The following is a 15,330-nucleotide window of genomic DNA, read 5'->3' as shown; positions in this document are numbered from 1 at the left end:
GAATCAACTTTTGATTTTAATGAATTTCTCTATTGTTTTTCTATTTTCTGTTTCATTGATTGTTCATTGATTTTTATTTATTATTTTCTTTCTTATGCTTACTTGGCTTTAACTTACTTTTCTTTTTCTAGTTTCTTAAGGTGGGAGATTGGAATTTGAGACTTTTCTTTTATTTTTTAGCATAGGCATTTCAGTGCTATAAATTTCCCCATAAGCACTGCTTTAGCAGCATGGTATAAATTCTAAAATGCTGTGTTTTAATTTCCATTAACTTAAAAATGTTTTCTTCTTTCCCTGTTAATTTCTTCAACTCAGCTGTTATTTAGAAGTGTTTTAGATAGTTTCCAAATATTTGGGAATTTTATAGATAGCTGTCTGTTATTGATTTCTAATTTAATTTCATCTTCTCCAGGAAATATATTTTGTATGACTTGAGTTCTTTTAAATGTATTAAGATTTGTTTAGGTCTCAGAACTTGGTCTATCTTGGTAACTGATCCAAACAGTGTTGAGTGCTTTATACTTTTTTATATTTAATCTTTACAACAATGCTTACTATTATTCCCATTTTAATGGAGAGGAAATAGGTGATACTGTATCCCCATTTTAAAGAGAAAAGGCTGAGGATCAATCAATTTAAATAGCTATTTAATGCCAGACAGCTATTAAGTAGTAGAACTAGAATGTGCTTCCAGGTCTGACAACAACACCAAGCTATTAACCACTCTTCCACAATTCCTCAATAGCCATTTCTCATTGCGATAAGCAGGGGAAAACCACTTCTGCTCAAGAGAGTATGAGTTCAGAGGTTAATTCCCTCTCTCTGAAAGTTCTGGGATCTATCTCCTAAATTGCTCCTTCCTAGCATAAACACAATTGCTTCAGTTGTTGCAGACATAAAGGTGAATTTTGTGTGATGGTAAGAGATGCTCTAATCCCCAACTACTAATTTGAGTCAGAACCTTGCTTCTGAGCCCTGCTGCTGGCTGATGCTCAATTACTAGGTCACTCTAAGAGCACCCAAGAACAAAGATTGACATAAGGCCCTTTTGCCTCTTTGCAGGTAGCTGGGCAGGGCTGATTGCCCCTCAGAGTCCAATAATACCGAGGGAGGCTTTGGTCTAGCGGACTCTGTTTGTATGTTCCTTGAATTTACATAATACCTTCAAGTCAATCTGGATTGAAATGACTATTTCCTTGGTCTTTTCTTGTATTTAACTGTCAGGCATTAAAAGCATCATCTTATTGCTAGTAAACATGGTTACAGTGCTTGTTTACTGGGACTGATGCCAATCTGGGAGCCTATTAGTCCAATTCAACAAAAGAATTTTTGGTCATCTGCAGCTCCGATTATCCAAGTGATCTAGCCTCTTTCATACTCCTATTACCACAGTAATTTGACTCGGCTGTTAATGATCTTTCTGGCTGCATCCAAGGCCCTGCACAATGGGTCCATGTGAATAAATGTCTTCCAGGGGCATGTTCCACTTATATACAAAGTCAATTTAACTTCTACAGTTATTTGCAGGCACCCAAATTGTTCATAATTGACTACTTCCTAATGCCACTTAGCCTAAAATCTGAAAGGAAAGGATTGTGCTGCCTAAGTGAGCTGCTCATTCCATGGTGCCATTTCTGCACCACTTGAAATGCTAAATGGTCAGCACCAAAGAAAGGGAAAGAACTCCTGGGGATCTTCTTTGAGCACCTAAATCTCTAACCTTCCACTGAAGTAGACTGGCTTTTACATGCTAATTATTAGCCTGCAGATTGCTAAGGAGTTAAAACTCTTTGGTAAGAATATATAGTCCCCAAAAGTTACTCTGTGGTGTGTAGCATCTGATTTAAATTTCTTCTGAGGAACGTCGCAAAGGATGTAGGATGGAGTTCTACAGCAACTCCAAAGTCTAAAGAAACCACTATTCTAGTTGACAGGTAATTGCTTAGGTCTTTGCTTTTTCCTAAATGGAAACTACATGGTTGAAAGAAATCTTTCCTTAAGATTTTGCAAATTTTTGACAAGTCACTAGTTAGCAATGGCAAATCAGTTTTGGCTTATGTCAGTTGATTGGCTGGCACTAGATTTTTGGGGTTCAGTTTTGAGAATGATTCTGAGATCATTTTCTTTTTTCTTTCTTTCTTTCCCTTCCCTTTTCTTTTCTTTTCTTTTCTTTTCTTTTCTTTTCTTTTCAGAGAGAGAGAATGTGCATGCTAGGAGCAGAGGGTGAGGGAGAGACAGAATCTTAAGCAGGCTCCATGCCAGGCTTGATATCATGACTGTGAGATCATGACCTGAGCCAAAATCAAAAGTCGGACACTCGACCAACTGAGCCAACCAGACACCCCTGAGGCCATATTCTTGATCAATGGGAAAGAGTAAGGTGGTGATTGATTAGTGATGTCTGTCATGAACACAGTTATAAGGAATAATGGCATACCCAGAATGCTAGACTCTACACTAGGCACTGGGAATATAGGAGTGAACAAGACAGATACAGCTGATGAACTCACAAAACTCACAGGGTGGGAATGATGACTAAGGTCACTTCTTATTTTGTCATTTTAAAATCGTATGGTCCTTTTTCTGTCTACCACTGTCACTGTTAATGAATTATTGTAAAATAGCCACAATGCCAATTAAGACACAGTTATCTAGTAGGAGAACCTGATAAGAGGAAAGGTGTTCATTACATCAAGTAAGACTTATCTTGTAGTTATTGTGTTCTCTTTCTCTTCAAGAGCGCACAGGTCAAGAAGACCTTCATCTGATGAAGATGCTCCTTGTCAAACCAGTACATTTCTCCATGGGGCTAGGTGGCTGCAATCCTAGCCAGGGTCAACTCTTGTTTATGGAGAATGGAAAACAGTGGACAGAAGAAGATTATCTGTGGAGGTGGAATGGTGGATTGCTTCTTCTCTGGGGCCACATGAGAAGGCAATTCCTGAGAGAGCAATCAGACCAGAACAAAGTGCATTCACCTTCTTGTTAACTGATCAACATCTGTTTCCAGATGTTTCCCTGTGCTGGTTATATAGTTTGTGCTCATTCACATGCAAAGCCTCTCTCCGTGTAGCTCAGCAGATGCCATCAACAGCTCTTCAGTCTGGTAGGGATAGGCTCTGTCTGCAAGAGTCTCATAACTGCAACCTAGCAATGCTGGCACCAAAGTCAGAGTTCGGAACTCACTGCAAAAGGCACCCCCTCGGTGCACAGATGATGCAGCGGATCAGTGTCTTTCTCACCATGGTGACAGCAGTTGACATGGAAACAGTTGTTCTCGCTTATATACATAATCATTGCCCCTCACTCAGGCTTGCCAAATGTTGAAAATATCTGTCTGCCCAGCATTCATTTCTTCCATCTCTAGGAAATGCACCAAGATTATCTTTTGGGAAATCATCTGGACTGAACATCCAAACCACTTGTTTTGGATATTATCTGTCCAAACTCAGCATGTGACCAATACCTGGTAAAACTGAGCCATAGGAATGTGTAACCAAGCCATTCTGAGCCCATGAGTGTCAGGTCCAGATTTTGCTAGAAGGATTGGGAAAGTGACAGGGTTTTCCCTGACATTATATGCTGATGGAAAAGAAGCCTGTGGCGGCTGGAAGCTGTCTGTACCACCAGCTGTGTAGAACATGCTTGAAAATAAAGAAAATTTAGAGGAAAAAAAGAGCTGAGGAGCTAAGAGAGACACAATATGCTGATAAAATATGAACACCTGCATGCAGCCTTACTTGAACTTAAATACACCTTTTGACTTTTCAGTTATATGAACCAATTTTTGCCCCTTTTGCTTAAGGAAGTTTGAGTTAGGCTTCTGTCACTTGCACCCACAAAAGTCCTGATCAATATACATGTTTTCTCCCTCTGTGGAGATTTTCATAGGAATTGAACAGAACTAGAGATACACCTTTGAAAGTTTCAGCATCTGAACAATCTACACCTTTCTAGAAGCCCTGCTTCTGGAAAGATATCAGTTCATCGGCACATGACTAGTTGATAATTGCTACCTGCCAAGCATTGTGTTGGATACCATGGTGAGGAAGGAAGAAGCCAGCCAGGGGCCCTGTCCTCACAGAGTTTACAGCCTGGGCAGGAAGGCAGCAGTAATACAAGTTAAAACTTAGAGCAGAAGTTCTCACCTTCAGGACCACAGCACACTGGTGAGTCACCATATATTATGAGGTATGCCACAAAGAATTTGTGACTCATGAAGCTAAAGTACCAATGTTGGCAGATGATTTAAAAAATAAACATGAATTAGAGTAGATTCAAGGTTATCACAATAATAATGTCATATTCATTCATCTGGTTCTTCAGAATGCTTTCCTGAGTGGAGAGAAAGGGTTGACATAATAGCTAACACCCACATACCTGTGTCTCCGGGAGTGTACTGTTCTCAAGGATGCTATCCAACCTGCAATGACAATGACAACAATATCCAAGTGCAGGGGCAGAAGGAGTGGCAACAACAGGAGAATTGCCCGCACTTATTGTGCACTGTTTAGGCACCAGGTACTGTGCTGGGAGCATTAGAAGGGCTGTCTCATTTACTGTACATGAGAAAGCTCTGAGTAATTATCCTCCCCGTCTGGCAGATCAAAGAACAACCCAATGCTAAACAGTGTGACTCAAGCACAACCGGTCTTCCGAGGAGGGCAGAGATCAGCATAGGCTGGATTCATTGGAAAAGGGTCAAGGGAGGGTGTGAGCCTCCAACAGGACCACAAGTGACAAGCAGAATCTGCACAAGCAGGGAGGAAGGGGGTGGGCATGTGGGCTCTGACGTAAGTGAGACACCCGCAGCACACCGGTGCCCTTCTCACCGTCCAGTCACCTTTACAGCCGGTATCAGGACATTGTGAGACAAGTGCAACTGCCCTTCACCTGCCTGGCTCTTGTGTGCACTCCTTCCCTTCTCTGGGCCTTTGTCCGTGCTGCTCACTCCACCCATGCCCCTTTGGTTAAGTGGCTCCCAAGAGACACTCTGGACACTCAGATCCTTTCTACCCTCTCTTGAGAAGTGAAGCTGTCCTTCCCTGGGCTGCTGGACAAACTTCAGGGTCCCTTCAGGCTGCCGGTTTCCTGGACTCCCCACTGTGGTGCCACCCTTGGCCAGCCCCAGCTGGAGACTTGTCCCCACTCTTCCTGTTGGCATGCCCCAAACTCCAGAGCAGCACACATAGCTGTCCTACACCCCCTCCCTCTGTTCCTTTCACTCAGCCAGCCAGCTTGCCTGTTAGCCAGCAGCTGGCATCCTGAAAAAAACCAACCAACTAACCAACCCCAAGTCTGCTCGCTTCCCTTGCCAAGACCTTTACAGTTAATAAAGAGCTTTTAGTAACTGCTCACTAAGTGCCCGGCACCATCCCAAACAGCTGTGTGTGTGTTGCTTCATCAGATCTTCCTCAGGAGACCTTGAAACAGGGCGAGTGCCACCTACACTTTACCCACCAGGAAGCCGTGGCTCCAAGAAGCGATGAAACCTATGTCATTTTCCAAGTGAAGTGGGTAGCATGAAGCCAGACACACTGGCTCTCCTGTGTCTGCCAAGGCCTCCGAGATCCAACCCCGTAGCCTCAGGCTCCCCGTAAGGCCCTCCACCATCAACCCTTGGGTTAGTTCTCTAGTCTTGACTTCCCACGTGGCCTCACAGCACACTCTGACCACTGGAGCAGACAAGGGGCAGTGGCCGGATGTCCTCTGCCTTGCCCCCGCCACTGTGCTGTTGCGTATCTGGGTTCTCTACCTGAAATGCCAGCCCTTGCCATCTCCGTTTGTCAATCCACCCTTTAAACACTGCCTATTCCTCAAGGTTTTGCAATACGCTCTGTCACCTCATTGTCATCCAAATTAATTTCTGCCATTTCCACATATATCTGTCATATCTCTTTCACAGTGCATCTCTCTTATTTTGTCATTATTTGGGGATAGTTATTTTATCATGAATCCGTGACAGGCAGAAAGCAGGTTTTGTTCTTAGTGAGTTCCACCCAGGCATTTAGATCAGTGCCCTGCATGTAGGAGCCACTCACGAAATGTTAGCAGAGTTAGCTGAATGGCCACCAAATCTACTTTCTTGAAACACCTTTCCACAACAGCCCACCTAAATGGCTTGGAACGTCCACCAGTAGAGTCATTCCTCTGATCTAAAATCTTGCCTCCAGAATGTCTCTGCTGAAATGGGAGGATTAACTCATCAGAACCTTGGGTTATTAGTAACTCAACCACTAAAGTTAAACCATTAGTTGGTCTGGAATGAATGGACTTGTTTTCCAAGGTAAGCAATGCCTCATTTTTCACTGTGGACACACTTGAGGAACTGCTCCAATCTACTTCTTTCAGCAGTGAAATGATTCCCAAGTAGTTGTGGGCTTCCAGTCCATTCCCTGTGATAATTCAATAGCTATTTACAGAGGACAACATGATCTTTCTGGTTCTGGAGGTGACATGAGTGGAATGGGGGGACACAACACTCCTGGGGTTCTGGCCACGAAGCTTGCTGGATCCCACTCAAAAGCCCTTGTGCAGAAACCCTGCAATGGAGGAGAGAGTGCAAAAGAACTCCAGCGAGCTGAATGTTGTCTTTCAAATTTATGTCCACCTAAAACCTCAGAACATGACCTTTTTTGGAAACAGGTTCATTGTAGACATAATTAAGTTAAGATGGACATCAAACTGGATTAAGCTGTCCTCAAATCCAATGACTGGTGTCTTTGTAAGAAGAGAAGAGGACATGTCCACCCACGGAGTAGAATATGTGGAGATGGGGCAGAAATGGGAGGTACTCAGTTACAAGCCAAGGAATGTCGAGTCTTGCCCACAGCTACCAGGAACTAGGGGAGAAACATGGGACAGATGCTCCCTTGGAGCCTCCAGAAAGAACCAATCTTGCCAACACCTTGATTTTGGGCTTCTAGCCTCCAGAACTGTGTGGGAATAAATTCCTGCTGTTTTAAGCCACCAAATTTGTCATGGCAGCCTGAGGAAACTAGTATAAGAATCAACATGTACATGGGGCACCTGGGTGGCTCAGTCGGTTAAGTGTCCAATTTTGGCTCAGGTCATGAGCTTGTGGTTCATGAGTTTGAACCCCACATCAGGTTGTCGCGCAAAGCCTACTTCAGATCTTTTGCCCCCTTTTCTCTCTGCCCCTCCCCCTCATGCCATCTCTGTCTCTGTCTCTCTCTCTCTCTCAAAAATAAACATTAAAAAAAAAAAAAAGGAATCAACATGTACAGGTGGTCTAACCTATACCAAGCACTTTACTTCTGCTACTACACAACCCTTAAGAAAAGAGTTATTACCCCCTTTTTATAGATGGGAAAGACCAAGACGCAGAGAGACTCGCTAGGAACTTGTCTGTCACGAAGCTGGAAAAATGGAAAAGCTGGGTTTTCAGTCTTTGAAGCTGTATTAGGCTGTGGGCAATCTTCTTCCATCCCTTACACCCTCTCAATTTTGTTTCCTTTGGGGTTTATCAAGTACCAGGCACTGCTGCAAAAGTCTATATGCTTGTTCCCAGGGCAGTTCCCTTTGTTCACAGGTGTGTCCCAAGTGCACAGAGCAGCTCCTGGCCTGTAATAGTTGCTTCATAAATATGGCTGAATAAATTAATCCTCCCCCAAATATCATGAGCTAGGTGTAATTATTATACTCATTTTACAGAAGAGGAAAATGAGGCACAGAGCAGGTCAGTAACTTGCCCAGAGTCCTGACCACTGGTATCAGATCACAGGGTGTGATTCCTTCCCTCACCCACATGCCAAATGACACTGACATTTGTAAACCCAGGTCCTTAGAATGAACTGTTCTTCATCATCTTCACATCCCCATAACCACTATCATTTAGTGCTAGTGCTGGGCAAAGTATTTTGTAAGCAGTTTTATCTTAACCCTTATTGTATACCTATGAGCTAGTTACTGCTAGTATCTGCTTAAGATACTGGGAACTGAAGCTTAGCAAAATGAAGTAATGATTCCAGTGTCACACCGCTGGTGAACAACAGGATCAGGATTCAAGGTCAAGTCTTTCTGATTCTAAAGTCTATGCTCCTAGCCATCAAGTAGATTGCCTCTCTTAGCAGGAGCCCCACTAATGTGAACAACCCCAAAAGAATAGAAGCTAGTGGCTACTGCCCTGCCCTCCTTGCCTTTCCTAGGCTCCCTCCTCCAGATCCACAGATGGGACTTCTATCTCTGCATAGCCTTGGATTGTCTGTGCTCACTCAGCTTATCTTGGGTTGGTTCTGTTTGCCTTCTGCCAGAATGTATAAGGTTCTTGCCTGGAGTCCTCTCCACCTTTCTTCACCTAAAGCTGAGGTTGGTTCATTCACTTGTCTGTCAGGGATGGGTTTAAAGATAGAAGAGGACCATGGATGCACCAGGGATGTAGCAGTGAAAAGGTAAATGCTGTTTCTCCTCTCAGGAGACTTCATCTAATGTTTTCTCTCTGCTAGTTCCCAAAAGTCCTATCTTATTTATTTCCCCAGGCAACTGCCAGCTTCATGCCATAGTGAACATTTTTTATGCAATCCCAAGATGCATTTTTTTCCTGAACTAAGGATACTTAAAACAAAGATTCGGTAATGATATTGCATTTTAACAGATTCAATATTCCAGAATAATAATCATAATAATAATACGGGAGAATTTCTGGCATCAGAAAAGGGAGTAGCTTCATGGAGAAAGGTGGGAGGGCTTCTCACCCTTGGAATTGTACCATAGAGGTGGGTGTCCACCCGGCTTGTGAGAGAGACTGGTTTTGCCTAGAGAGACCTTACATTCTCTTTGGTCTGACTGAGTTTCTAAGAAGATTTTTTGAATTTGATAGAACAATAAGGAAACCCAGAGAACATCTTGACCAGCCTCCTGCATTCACTAATGGAGAAAATGGGACTCTCCAAAGGAAGTCACTTTCCAAGCTGACAAGCACTGGTTGACTGAGTCCCAGTACCTTCCCATACACACTATTGGGTCACCACATCAGTGGTCTTTCTGGATGTCCTTGAAATGCCCCAAAGTAGGAGAAAAGGGTTTTTCTTATGAGAAGGGAAGGAAAGGGGGTCATCCACAGCCTCTCCTGGAACTTGCCATTTATAATCATGTCAAGGAGACCTACCCTGGACTTGGCTCTGAAGCCCAGGAATAAAAATGTGAAGAGGAAGGAGAGGCTGAGAAGGGGCTTGATGCAGAGCAGGCAAAGGCAGCAAAGGTGGTGCTGAGTGGAACCAGGGCTTGAGGAGTTATCTCACCAGGAAGACAATAGATTTGGCAGATGGCCTCATCAATCCTACAAAGCTGGGGCCCCTCAGAGCAGACTCTTCTCACTGAATTGTTCATTCTCTGGAAAGGACAACCCAGCTTAAGAATAAAGCCAAATGAACACCTAGTCTAGAACCACATGTTGGAGGAGGGGTCCCTTCTCATCTTCTGTCATGACCCTATTGAGGACTGAGTCATGGAAACTCTAGAACCTTCTATATGTATCCCTACATCTAGGGTGCAATAGCAGCTACTCAATCAATATTTATTGAGTGAATGAGTCTCCTGGGAGGGGTAATATATTAACATATTATCTGCTGCTAATAGCTTTGTGCAAATTAGCTTAAAATTAAAATGAGCACCTCTTCGGCACTTTGCATCTTATTAAGGCAGCATATGCAGAATTCCATTTAGTTTTCACAGTATTGTCGGAAAGGCTGTATTTGTGATCTTGGGTAAATTATTTAACCTTTCTATGCCTTGGTTTCCCCATCTATAAAATGGAACGAATAGTGCCAACCTCATAGAGGTAGAATTAATGGGATAAAAAATGTAAAGCCTGAGAGTCTTTCCATAGGAACTGTGACCTCTATGTATTGTGGCCTGTTTCCCCATTCCTGGAAGATAGGTTAATATGTAGTGACTTGGGATGAGGAGACAGAACTGCGGTTGATGTCATTTCTTCACAGTCGCCATCTTGGACCCCAGCTTAGCTGGCAGACAGTATCCCACCAAGACAGAATGTGGGCTAGTATCCACTTCTGGCCTCACAACTTTAGCCCAGAACTTTGCTTTGGAAGGCATTAGAGATTCTTTTTCCTCGGTTGTTTACTTGTTCTCAGATCATGTGGAAAGCCCTCTGGAACCTTCTGACAATGTTAATATGGGGCCAGAAAACTGGTGACAGAGAAGCTGGGAGGAAAGTGTGAGAAGGGCACAGGAGTTGCTGGGGGCCGCTGTCTTCTTGTCTTGATGTTTATTCTCCACATTTTTGTAAGCTGGATCTTCACAAGTGCCCAGGGGGTATTGCCAAGTCGAGTTCCCTCCCTCCACTCTGTCCCCTTCTGCCCCATACCTCTAGTCTGAGCCTGGTAAATGGGTCCCCACTCTTCCTGGCCCCACCTTCCTTCTTCTCTCCATGAACACTCTCTTGCAGGGGAATGGCTCTATAAACAACAGAGACAAAGAAGAGAGGAGACACAAGGCACCAAGAGAGCAAAAGGGTGAGAGTGGACAGGAATGTAAAACAAAGAAAAGAAGTAGATGCTGGGCATGGGTGGTGGGGGGTGACAATAACTCAGAAGATGGATACCCAAGAGGTAGCATGGGTTCAGCCATTGATAGGGACTTAGAACTTGGGGCATTTCACATCAGAGGTTGCAAGTGGCTAGCCTATAGGCTGAATCCAGCCAAACACTAGTTTGGGGGCTCACACAGTGTTTTAAAATTTAAGAAACTTCTCATAAAAACCCAAATATTCAGGTTGAAAAATCTGGTCATGAGAGTTCACATTTCTTCACGCCAACAATGGACCAGAGCTGGATGGGGCAAATGCCATTCCCAGTTTGCCACAGGCCCCACCACTCTGTTGCATGACACTCAGCCTGGTTCTCTAACTTAAATTACCTTCCTAGTGCCTATAGTTACCTGAGTTTGAAAGACTTATTTTACATGTATCATTTTTAGCACCAGCTGGTGAACCCACCTTTTTCTAAACTAGCCATACCCACAGTAAATGCACAGGCAATCACCATGAGATGGTTTTGAAAGGAAGAGTAGAGAAGGACGGAGGGAGAAGTAGATATAAAAAGGAAGAGAAAAATTTTAAGTGGGAAAGGAAAAAATCCAGAGCAAAAGACAGGGAGGGTAGACAAGCAGATAGAGAGTCAGAATTCTCCTTTCCCATCAGGCTCCCTGGCTCTCTGAATTTCCTTAAACAAGGCATGTGATCTTTGTGGGTCAGTAACTTTCCTCATTAGTATCAGGTTGCATCAACATGTTCATTATCAAAAAGTCAACTTTCCATGGGGCTCCTCTATAAGTAAATCAGATGGAGATTCTCAAATAAATTAATCAATGACAGCATGCTGTTTATTGTAGCCTTCCTAGGTGATTGATTTAATATTTATTGAGTCAAGAATATGTGCTACTGTATAAATGACACCATTACTACATTCTTCCAGCTTGAATTAATTTCTCAAGATAAGGCATTTGGTTGCAAGCGTTTCTAGGTTAAAGCTTTCATAAAGGGTGGTGGGGTTGTGTGAGTGGGGTAAGGACACAGAGAAAGGTGAGGTTTATTGTCAATTGTTCAGTAAAACATCAGTCAATCTTAACCACCCTTTAAATAGTTCTCATCTCCCCGCCTACCTGATGTTTTGCCAATACTGCAGCTGATTTACTATAAAAATGCTGAAATTGGATGCTATTTCTGAAAGAAAGAGCTCTTATGCTAAAGAAATTTAAAGATTTTTCTGTTCATTTGGGTCTATGAGGATTAGCTCTCTGATCAGCTTTTCCTAACCCAGTCACCAAATTAGTCTAAAAATTATACGTTTCATTCATTTAGTGAATAAATCCTGAGCACCTACTATGTACCAGGCACTGTTCCAGGCTCTGGGACAAAAAAGGAAAGGCTCATGAAACCCCAAGCCCAGAGGGTAGAGACAGGCATTAAATAAACCCACACAGATGTAGAGTAATTCCCAATGGTAGGGAATGAAGTGATTTAAATGAAGCTGAGTAAGGGAGCAGAGGGGAGAGGACTTTTTTAGAAAGATGCTCACTGAGAAGCAAATCTGCCCTGGTCCCCAAGTGATGAGAAGAAACCTTGCTAAAGATCTGGGTCAGGGTGCTCCTGGCAGAGCAAACGGCATTTGCAAGGTTTTTTGTTTGTTTTACATTTGTTTATTTGTTTTGAGAGAGAGAGAGAGAGAGAGAGAGCTGGCAGGCACACGTGGGCGGAGCAGGGGAGGAGCAGAAAGAATCCCAAGCAGGATCCACACTGGCAGTGCAGAGCATGACTCGGGGCTCGAACCCAAGAACCGTGAGATCATGACCTGAGTCAAAGTGGAGTCGGATGCTTAACTGACTGAGCCACGCAGGCGCCCCAACAATTGCAAGGTTTTGGAAGTCGGGAGGAGCTTGCTCCGTACAGGACGCTGAAGGGATAGCAGGCAGCATTGGAGCTGGGACACAAGGGCTCGCTGGAACTAGTGAGAAGATCAATTACAAAATATTTTAGGGACATACCGTTTTGCTACTTTTAAGCCCCAATACTAATTGGAAGCAGGCTAATAAATAACTGTACTGTAGAAACCCTTAGGGAGCTTACTTTGATGAATAGAGAAGTATTTGTAATTATCATAACAGGATTGTCTGTAAATAAATGCTTCTAAAAACGCCTAATTTGACATTTTAAAAACAATTTGTCCTCTTAAGCAGTTTAAACACACTGTCTCCCAAATGCTGTTAAGACCTTCCATTTGCATTCTAATTCTCCAGGCTCTTCCTTCCTCTTCCCCTCTCATAAGTTCTAAACAGCTCTTAAGAGCATGGAGTTCTTCATAGATTTTGAAAAGGTCAACACTGGCCAAGTTCTTGCCTGAATTATCACAAATTCTTAATTGATAGTCTAGATTTTGGAGGCATTCCTAGAATAATAATAGACAATAGTTCTTATATTAGTTACATACTCTATCAATTCATGATGTGGGTACATTATTAATGCCATTTTGAAACTGAAGAGTGCGAGGCTCAGAGAGGTTGTGTAACTTGGTCAAGGTTGCATGGCAAGGAAATGGAGGAGTCAAGATTTAAAACCAGGTCCCTTGAGCTACCCACTAGTAAGTGTGGTAAGTACTCTGTATTAGAAGTAAAGCAGGGGTGCCTGGGTGGCTCAGTCAGTTAAGCGGCCAACTCTTGGTTTTGGCTCAGGTCATGATCTAACAGTTCTGGTTCCGTGAGATCGAGCCCTGAGTCAGGCTCTGCGTTGACAGCACGGAGACTGCTTGGGATTCTCTGCCTCGCGCTCTCTCTCTCTCAAAATGAATAAATAAACATTAAAAAAAAAAAAAAAGAGGTTAAGCGACCTAGTTTATAATCTGTGCTCTACCATTGACCAGCTCAGGACCTTGTCAGTGTCTAACCTCCCTAGAGCTTACTTACCTCATCCTTAAAGATGCTGCTCATGATACCTGCTTATTCTTTTTTTCTTAATTTTTTTATGTTTATTTATTTTTGAGAGAGAGACAGAGCATGAGTAGGGGAGGGTCAGAGAGAGAGGGACACACAGAATCTGATGCAGGCTCCAGGCTCTGAGCTGTCAACAAAGAGCCCGACATGGGGCCCGAGCCCACAAACCATGAGATCATGACCTGAGCTGAAGTCAGTTGCTTAACTGACTGAGCCACCCAGGTGCCCCACCTGCTTATTCTAACCAGAATGCATCCATTCCACAAACATCACCTATGAAAGTGGCAAGAAGTATGCCGGGGGTGCTGCAGAACTGGGAGAAAATAAGACGCAGGATCTGGCTTCATGGAGATTTCCATCATGTGAAAGGAGTAGATATTATTCCCACAAATAAGAGTAAAATTACAATGGAAGCAGGTGTTCTCAGTCTTTACACAGATGGATCTGGCCTAGCTTGAAAGTCCAGGGAAGGCAATCTGAGTAAGTGACTTTTTAAAAAATGTTTATTTATTTTTGTGAGAGAGAGTGCACAAATTGGGGAGGGGTGGGGGGGGGGCACAGAATCCAAAGCAGGCTTGAGGCTCTGAGCTGTCAGCACAGAGCCCAACGTGGGGTTTGAACCCATGAACAGTAAGATCATGATCTGAGCTGAAGTTGGGCGCCCAACTGACTAAGCCACTGAGGTGCCCCTGAGGAAGTGACTTTTGAACTAAGAGCTGAATGTTGAGAGAAGTTAGTTCCGTGAAGGGAAGGTGGTGTCAATGGTGTGAAGGAAGATGTTCCAGGAGCAAAGGACAGACTGTGAAAAGGCCCTGTGGAGAGAGGAAACTTGGCCCCGAAATAAGGCCACTGTGTTTAGGATGTGAGAGTATGTGAAGAGAGAGGAAGCTGGAAAATTAAAGGGATCAATCATACAGGGTCATGTCAGGGTCCTAAGGGTCCTGACATTTTCCATATTTTATGACTTTTTTGTGTTGATTCCTGCCTTAACCCTGCTACCTTCTTTTCTTTCAAAAGAATGGGAAAGTCTGCCTAAGAGGGTGCCATGCCCAGGGCCTTGGCACTGGTTCTGGTCAATCTCCATTGTGTGTGCGGCCATCACAATGGGGCTCCTACCTGGCATTTGGGGCCCTAGGAACCTGCCACAGGTCAGTGAGACAGCACATTCCTGTCTGAGACAAGAAAGACCCTGACATCTGTTCCTTGGCAAAAGAGCAAGACCTTCCAGGAAGGCCCAGTGGCCGAGGACTCGAATGCTGGAGAGGAAATTAGTTTCAGCAAAAACACAGGGCTGAATGTCAGGCCCCTCCTTCCTGCCCTGGGAACTGACCTGGCTGCTGATGGTGGACTCCAGGAGACAAAGGGTCGTGTAGGCGCTCTGTGTTATGGCCCCCACCAGCCCCCAAATATTTTTCATTTCTGATGGTGTGATGAAGGATTCAGGCTGCTGGGCTCCTGCCTTAATCACATTCATTCCACTTTGTTAGGGAGGGCTGTTTTCTGGAGCCTCTGAGGAAATAAAGATGATGAATAGAGGGAAATCACATTCTTTATTAGCATGGATGGGCAGACAGATCCCAGTAGTAATTAATCCCAGGATGTTTACAAATTTTTTCTTCTTTGTCAACCGAGAGTTGGGGTTTGCCATTGTTGCCTTAAAGGAAGAATGGAAGTTGAAAAGCCATGTTAGGAAGAGGGATGGCAAAATATTGATTAATCATCCAGTAATGCTTAATGGAAAGCAGTGTCCTAAACGTCAAGATCCCAGGACCCTAAGGAGAAACAAGTTACAAGCATGCAGGACCCTCTTAGGAAAGCTCAGAAAATTCCATGGCTTAATCCTGAGTTAGCAAAGACTTTTTTTTT

At 43.7% G+C, this 15,330-nt stretch overlaps 1 long non-coding RNA gene across 1 annotated transcript in view; it reads left to right on the top strand.

Moving 5' to 3' along the window:
* LOC147584161 (uncharacterized) overlaps nt 1-4,276 on the top strand; it is a 44,077-nt gene extending 39,801 nt beyond the window's left edge. Inside the window, exon 6 of the long non-coding RNA XR_015250905.1 lies at nt 2,739-4,276. This is a non-coding gene — a long non-coding RNA (uncharacterized LOC147584161). The remainder of the gene's footprint in view (nt 1-2,738) is intronic.
* Nucleotides 4,277-15,330: the final 11,054 nt, after the last annotated feature.

This window comes from Puma concolor, chromosome A1 (genome assembly GCF_028749965.1).
Source record: "Puma concolor isolate L17-30 chromosome A1, mPumCon1.1.hap2, whole genome shotgun sequence".
NCBI classification, from domain to species: Eukaryota; Metazoa; Chordata; class Mammalia; order Carnivora; family Felidae; genus Puma; species Puma concolor.
The sequence above is the reverse complement of the archived record's forward strand: the minus strand, read 5'-3'. Positions and strand labels throughout refer to the sequence as shown.